Source organism: Trichechus manatus, unplaced genomic scaffold (genome assembly GCF_000243295.1).
Source record: "Trichechus manatus latirostris isolate Lorelei unplaced genomic scaffold, TriManLat1.0 scaffold00056, whole genome shotgun sequence".
In the NCBI taxonomy this organism is placed as follows: domain Eukaryota; kingdom Metazoa; phylum Chordata; class Mammalia; order Sirenia; family Trichechidae; genus Trichechus; species Trichechus manatus.
In genome coordinates this window covers 13,553,606-13,560,730 of record NW_004443992.1, presented here as the reverse complement: position 1 = coordinate 13,560,730, position 7,125 = coordinate 13,553,606, and the positions used below count along the sequence as shown (strand labels likewise).

Here is a 7,125-nt window from a genome sequence, read left to right as displayed (position 1 = left end):
AAGGGGTTTGCTGGCAAGCAACTAAACATAGCAGCTGACCTCGACTGAGCACTTACTATATACCCGAGACCCTGCCTCGCACCTTACATGCATTATGTCATTTAATCCTCACAACACTCCAATGAGTAGGTACTATTACTATTCCTATTTTTACAAATGAGAAAACTGAGAGGTTAAGTAGCTTGCCCAGGGTCATACAGTAAGAAAATGGTGAAGCCAACTCTCTAAGCCAGACAGCCTCAACTCCAGAAACTGAATTATTAACCACTACAGCCCCTTTTGCATAAGATGAACACGTGTGCAAAAAAACTAGAAAACAATGTAATTCAAGGCATTAAGAATAAGGTTACTGTAGACTCGGGTTGGTCTCAGAAAGCTTTGGGGACAAAATTTTGAGCAAAGCGTCAAAGCAGAGCTGAGAAGAGTCCTCAAAACAGGAATAGCCATGGCTGGCTGTGTGAGGCACAAAGCATCATAAGCCCCAGAGAAAGATGAGGTCTGATAATTTTTAGTAGAATCTCAACTGCTTCTGTCCTCCAATTTTTCTCTTCCTGGTTTTAAGAATAAAACAAATATCCACAGTAAGAGCGTATATCATCCAGATATGCATAAAAAAGAAATGTCAGTGTATACAGAGTTAAATAGTACAACTTTCAGTTACTGACTGAGGTCTTCCTTCTCAGTGACTGGCTTTACCATTTTATATCTTTGATAATCGTCCCAACCTGAATTTAAGTCAAGCTATTTGAATTGTCTAACAGTCACTCCTTATTTAGAATGAGAGTTTTTCCCCCTTATTTTCCCTCTCTTACTATTTGAATTCTGGCAGTCTATAATAACCACATGGCAAGGAAGTTATAGTATAGGAATTCACAAACTTATTAATGGGCTGTGTTCCAGAACGTCACTGCAAATTTGTTTGGAACTGGTAATTTATTTCCCATGGAAATAGTCGTTAAGATCCCAGCTGGCTCTACAAAAGCTTGTTTAACCAGGAATGTCACAGAAATGAATACTGTGTCACCTTTGTGTTCACTTCTGCCTATTGTTCTTAGGCTCTGGGGATTTCTTTTCTTACTACAATATTTCAGCTAAGCACCATTTTTGGGACATAGTTTTTTCATTATAAACTGTAGAAAAGGTTTACTATTACCTATAATTTCACCCAAATTCAATCTTTAATACCCCTTTGGGTGTTTCCTCTTACTAATCATTACTTAAAATGACTTCAGTTGGAGAATGCTTTGCTTTGTGTAAGGTCAGGGATAAATTAAGTGATCCAAGAATGCTTACAGCCTAGGCGACAATGTCACACTCTTTGCCTATCACATGATCAGAAGGCAGTGCAGTGGCACCAGGCACATGTCTTGCCCCTGCTGCTGCCACTGACCATATGGTTCCTGGAGGATATAATCCCTTGCGAGGACTGAAAAAAAAAAAAAAGACTTTCCTGGTTTCTGGCATGGCCTCAAACAGTTCCCTGGTCTGAGCGCCCCCGGGTTAGGTGTTGGAATTTGGAGATTACCTGAACAATGCTCACATATGTTTTGACTGTGGTTCAATCTATATGACAGAAATTTCATACTCAGTCTAAAGCTATGATGTAGATGTCTGCCAAATACAATGTTTGTCTCAGAAACAGGGCACAGTAACCACAATAAAACCCAAATCTTTGTTTTAGGTGGAAACATTACCAACAAATGTTTCCAAAATAGAAGTTTTTAAAATGAAAAAAATCTGTCTCTATGGGCCATCATAATGATGCGGTTTTGAAAACATTTATGCTACACACTCACCCCATATTACCTCCTTGGAGTTTTTACACCACCTAGAGTCCCTGGTGGCACCAATGACTTGTTCTTGGCTATTAACCAAAAAGAAGCCCTGGTGTCACAGTGGTAAAGTGCTCAGCTGCTAATGGAAAAGTCTGCCGTTCCAACCTACCAGCCGCTCTGTAGAAGATGTAGAGTCTGCTTCGGTAAAGATTTACAGCCTTGGAAACCCTAGGGGCAGTTAAATTCTGTCCTACAGGGTCGCAGTGAGTCAGAATCGATGTGATGGCAGTCGGTTTGGTTTGTCTGGTTTATTAACGGAAAGGTGGAGGTTTGATCCCATCCAGCAGCACCGTGGAAGAAAGGCCTGGTGATCTGTTCTGTAAAGACTGCAGCCAAGAAAACGCTATGGAGCTCAGTTCTACTCTGAAACGCAAGGAGTTGCCCTGAGTAGGAATACACTCGATGAGTTTGGTTTTGGCTTTTTAGGAACTCTTGATATGACTTTGGAGTCAACGTTTTAGAAATGTTAGGAAAAACATTTGTAAGGTTAGCGAAGGTTCATATTTACCGTTTCCCCCTCACAAGGAACCCTGGTGGCACAGTGGTTATGCGCTCAGCTTCAAACCCAAAGGCTGGCAATTCCAACCCACCAGCCACTCCAGGGGAGAAAGATGTGCAGTCAGCTTCTGTAAACAGCTTTGGAAATCCTATGGGGTAGTTCTACTCTGTCCTGCAGGGTCACTATGAATTGGAATCAACTCAATGGCAGTGGGTTTGGTTTAGTTTTTCTTGGTCTCTCCACAAAACACGAGATTTATATAATTATGTCTGCTGTCAGTGTTCTTTCAACACTTGGTGATTCTGTCAGCAAATATTTACCAACAAAGGCATGGCTTTATTGCTTAAAGATAACATCTAATATATCAAACATGAATACATCTTTCACTTTAAATCCACATAACCTGTGAATGAGACTTTATGGATGTAGGTGGTATTTTCTTAATAACTTTCTATAGTATTCACAACACGGTGGTCAGTTTTACAAAACTAAAGTTATTAGATCAATTAAGGAGTATAAATTAACAATACAAATACTATGAAGACCTACAGAAAGGGCCACATAAACCAGAGACTCCATCAGCCTGAGATCAGAACTAGATGGTGCCTGGCTACCAACAATGACCGTCCTGACAGGGAATAACAACAGAGAGTCCCTGACAGAGCAGGATAAAAGCAGGGTGCAGAACTCAAATTCTAGCAAAAAGACCAGACTTAATGGTGTGACTGAGACTGGAGGGACCCTGGAAGATATGGCCCTTGAACTGTTAGCCCAGAACTGAAATCATTCCCAAAGCCAACTCTTCAGACATAGATTAGACTGGACTATAAGACATAAAGTGATACTCAGGAAGAGAGTGCTTCTTAGCTCAAGCAGATACATGAGACTAAATGGGCAGCTCCTGCCTGGAGGCGGGATGAGAAAGCAGAGGTCAGGAGCTGGCTGAATGGACATGAGAAATCCAAGGTGGAAAGGAGTGTGCTATCACAGTATAAGGCGAGCAACTAGGGTCACGTAATAATGTGTGTTTAAATTTTTGTATGAGAAACTAACTTGAACTCTAAACATGCACTTAAAGCACAATTAAAAAAAAAAAACTATGAAGACCTAGTGATTCCCATTTCAACCAAAGGCCAAATAGCTACTTGTGAAAGTAAGGCATAATAACAGAATAAATAAAAGAAACGGCTACTTCAAGTAGTGTGGAGGTAAAAGTAGGGCATTCATGGCTGCAGGAGGTCACCAAGTCATTGACTGACTAGATCTTTAAGAAGACAGCATAATCTTACAACCATAGGTAATATTTCAAATATTGTTACTGCTTTACAACACATATTGTGCATTTTCAGGATCAGGAAGGAACTCTCTCAATCACAGTGTATTTCAACTGGAAAATCTATTTGTTCATTTTGTGCACTTCTCAAAGCAACAGACAGATTTTGGTACTAGACTCAAAAAGGCAAACTAAGCCCCTGGTTGCCACTAATGAATGAAGAGGGCTCCAAATGTGGCTAACTCAAATTTTGTTTTTTTCACAACAGGCACAACAACTGTGGGAAGGCACCTCAAAAACTCCAGAACAAGAGGAAGACGTGGAATCCTATTGGGAAGATTTAGAACCAAGAAGGTTCACACTCCTCGAAAGTGAAGACAATTCTAGGTTGCCTCAATTGTCCCAACAGTATTAAAAAGGAAAAAAAAAAAAAAAAAAACCCTCTTTGGAGCTCTTGGAAGAATTAAATAAGAGCACATACATAACAGTGTCCAGCAAGGTAAACCAGGATGTATTAGGTACTCAATAATGTTAGCCAAATTTGAGTACTGGGAATTTTGGTCAAAAATAGGAGTTCCCTTAAATTATGCCAGTAGTTTTGTTAACACCTGCAGCTTCTAGGATTATAAAGACACAGCACCTGTATTAAGTTCAATTATCAACTGAAATAAACACTGACCAATAAAATTCACTAATATTGCAAATTTAATAGAACTTCTTTCTTGGTTGAGCTGTAAGTCCCCAAATCTGGGTTATCCAACTCAGCTGGTAGACAGACATCATGGTTATCACTATGCAAAGTAGCTTTATAAAAATATTTGAAATTCTAAGATAACACACCATAGTCCTATCCCCTGATAGACATCAGGCAAACAAGTTTCCTTGGTCACAAGAGGGATTGCATAAAAGGGTGCAGGCAACTTCAAGCAAATATATCTTAACTTCTTGAGAAAGCCAAAGCACATCTATAAACTCACATTATATATAAGGACACACTGTTAGAAAATATGTTTTTCAAGTCCACTAAAAGTCTATGTTAAGGGAAATAATTTCCCTTTTATAACCAATGGGTTTGAACTTCAACTGTTTTAAAAAAAAAAAAAAAAAAGGAACATAATAAAACACAGCTTCACAACTGAGGTATCCAAGATTAAGAATTAGTTATATTGGTACTTTAGTTTTTTTCCCACCTTAAGAGGGAGGAAAAACACCACAAAAGAAACCCCAGAATATTCAGGTATTGTTTGGAGCTCGTAAGTCGTAATTGACTCAACGGCAATGGGTTCATTTTTTTGGTTTGGAGCCCTGGTGCTGCAGTGGTTAAGAGCCTGGCTGCTAACCAAAAGGTTGGCAGTTCAAATCCACCAGGTGCTCCTTGGAAACCCTATGGGGCAGTTCTACTCTGTCCTATAGGGTCGCTATGAGTCTGAATCGACTCGATGGCAACAGGTTTTGGTACTCAGGTTTAGATGATAAAGTTGGCGTCAGCATAAATATAACTGATACTTACATTCTCTTGAACTCACTTTAAAGTTATAGAATTTCTAAATTTGGAAGCTCAAAAACCAGACATTTATTAAGTGAAGCCATCAGTGATTTCTAAATGCTTCGTAATAAATTTTAAATGAGACAAATTAAATATTATGCTGAGTATACAAGACACTAATATTCCAGATTCATTCCCACTAGGCTAGCCAACACGTGTCAGAAAAATAACTTTTGATACAAGATTCAATTCATCATTCTCTGCAGAAAATACAAAATGATGGTCCGGCAGTTTTCTACTAGTCTTCTCTTTCTTCACAAAAATAGAAAAATGTCTCTGCCATTTATTCCCTACCAGTAAGAGTTCTTTTGGAATTGTTCCAAGTGGGCAGCACCTCTCTCTCTCATCTATTGATACCTTAGTATTGTGTAACTTGGATCTCATCTATCTACTACACTTTGCTCATTAAAAACAGTAAATTAATGACATCCATCTACAATATATTAAAAGTCATATAGAGGCTGGTAGCACACTGAAAGTTCTAAACTGACAATATTTCAACTCTAACAAAATATACACATCTCTGAGTTCTATGACACAGAAAGCAGACACCAACATTTGTAATTATTAAGGGCCAAAAATCTAAACCATAAAGAATCTAAATTTAAAAGAAATTAAATGCATGTATATAATTCTTAACAAACAATTTTAATTAAAGAAAACCTGAAGCTATCTTTAAAATCTATTTCCAGTTTGAGAGTAACCTTTCTTCATGGGCAGACCATAACAGAATTAGGATTATTTCTAGAAACGTGGTCTGTTATAGTTAGTTGTATTTAAGCCCCAAGTGGTCTCTGCCTTTATTTGCACTGTGAAAAATAAACAGCTGTATCCTGCCTTTCTGGGCAGTCAATAGATTTTATTTACATTGCTTTGAGAAAAGGAGACAAAAGACATCCCTTCACAATTGTCTCACAGCAATCTCAGTTTTGAGGGTAATATATAATACACGAACACTTATATAAAATGTATATATATATATATTAACATATATATATATATATTTACACAAACACAAATAAACAAAGATAAAGTGACCATGAAGTCTGTTGAAGTACAAATTTATAAACTGGCCACCAGACACAGAACTTACCTGTAATGGAAAAAAATCACTATTCGCCTGAGAAAAAATTAAAACACCACTGTCATCTACATGGGAAGAAAATTAAATAGAAAACAATAATCACGGAAAAACCTGTGTCCTGTAAAGATTTCTTTCCATCAGAAGATGCAGAAACATTTTTCCCCCTGGTGAAAATGAAAACGTTTCTCATGCACCCCCAGTTTCTTCCTTGCTTTCTCCCCCAAGGCGCCGGTGTAGACGGCCGGTGTGGACTTTTTTCCAGAGATGAGAAGTAGAAATTTGCACTTTATCGGGAGCGGGTGCACTTTTCCCCCTTGCCCCCCTTCCCTCTGCCTCCAAGATGGTAGGAAAGTTGTCGTTTCGGAGGGCAGAGGAGCCGCTCTCTGGTGTTATGTCCTCTCAGTGCCTGTAGTGGTGCTGTAGGAGGCTGCTGCCTCTTCTTGTGCAGCCCCGGCAGCCCTGCCTTCTTGGCTGGAGAGTATATTCAGGGATTTCCCCTTAATAATCACCGACCCTGGGAGCACTTTTTAGTTTCCAAAATAAAAATATGATCCTCACCCCTCTTGCTTGACAGGGAAAGGCTCTCGCCGGAGCCCAGGGGGGAGCAGTAGCAGCGGCGGCCGAGGTTCCTAGTCCATTGCCAGCGCCTCTCACTCTGATCTGTCAGCCCAGCCGAGGGAAAAGGGGGGAAGGAGAAAAAAAAAAAGCAGCTGAAAGGTAAGCAGAGGCGGCCCCAGGCCCGGCCCACATCCCCGGGCTCCCGTAGGGCGGCGGGCTGGGCCGCGCAGGCAGGGCGGGCGGCGAGCGTGCTTACGTGAGGCCGGGGATTCGCCGGCCCGCGCCAGGCCCCAGGCGGAGAACGGAAGGGTGAGAGGGGCCGGCACCGGG

General features: G+C 40.3%; 1 protein-coding gene across 2 annotated transcripts in view; it reads left to right on the top strand.

Moving 5' to 3' along the window:
• Window positions 1-4,710: 4,710 nt before the first annotated feature.
• Window positions 4,711-7,125, top strand: part of INO80D (INO80 complex subunit D) — a 60,774-nt gene continuing 58,359 nt past the window's right edge. The window contains exon 1 of one of the 2 annotated variants that reach the window (XM_004378261.2): window positions 4,711-6,954. The gene's annotated coding sequence lies outside the window, so the exon portion shown is untranslated. Of the gene's footprint in view, window positions 7,105-7,125 lie in introns of both variants that reach the window. The other variant, XM_023733016.1, reaches the window with a different exon arrangement.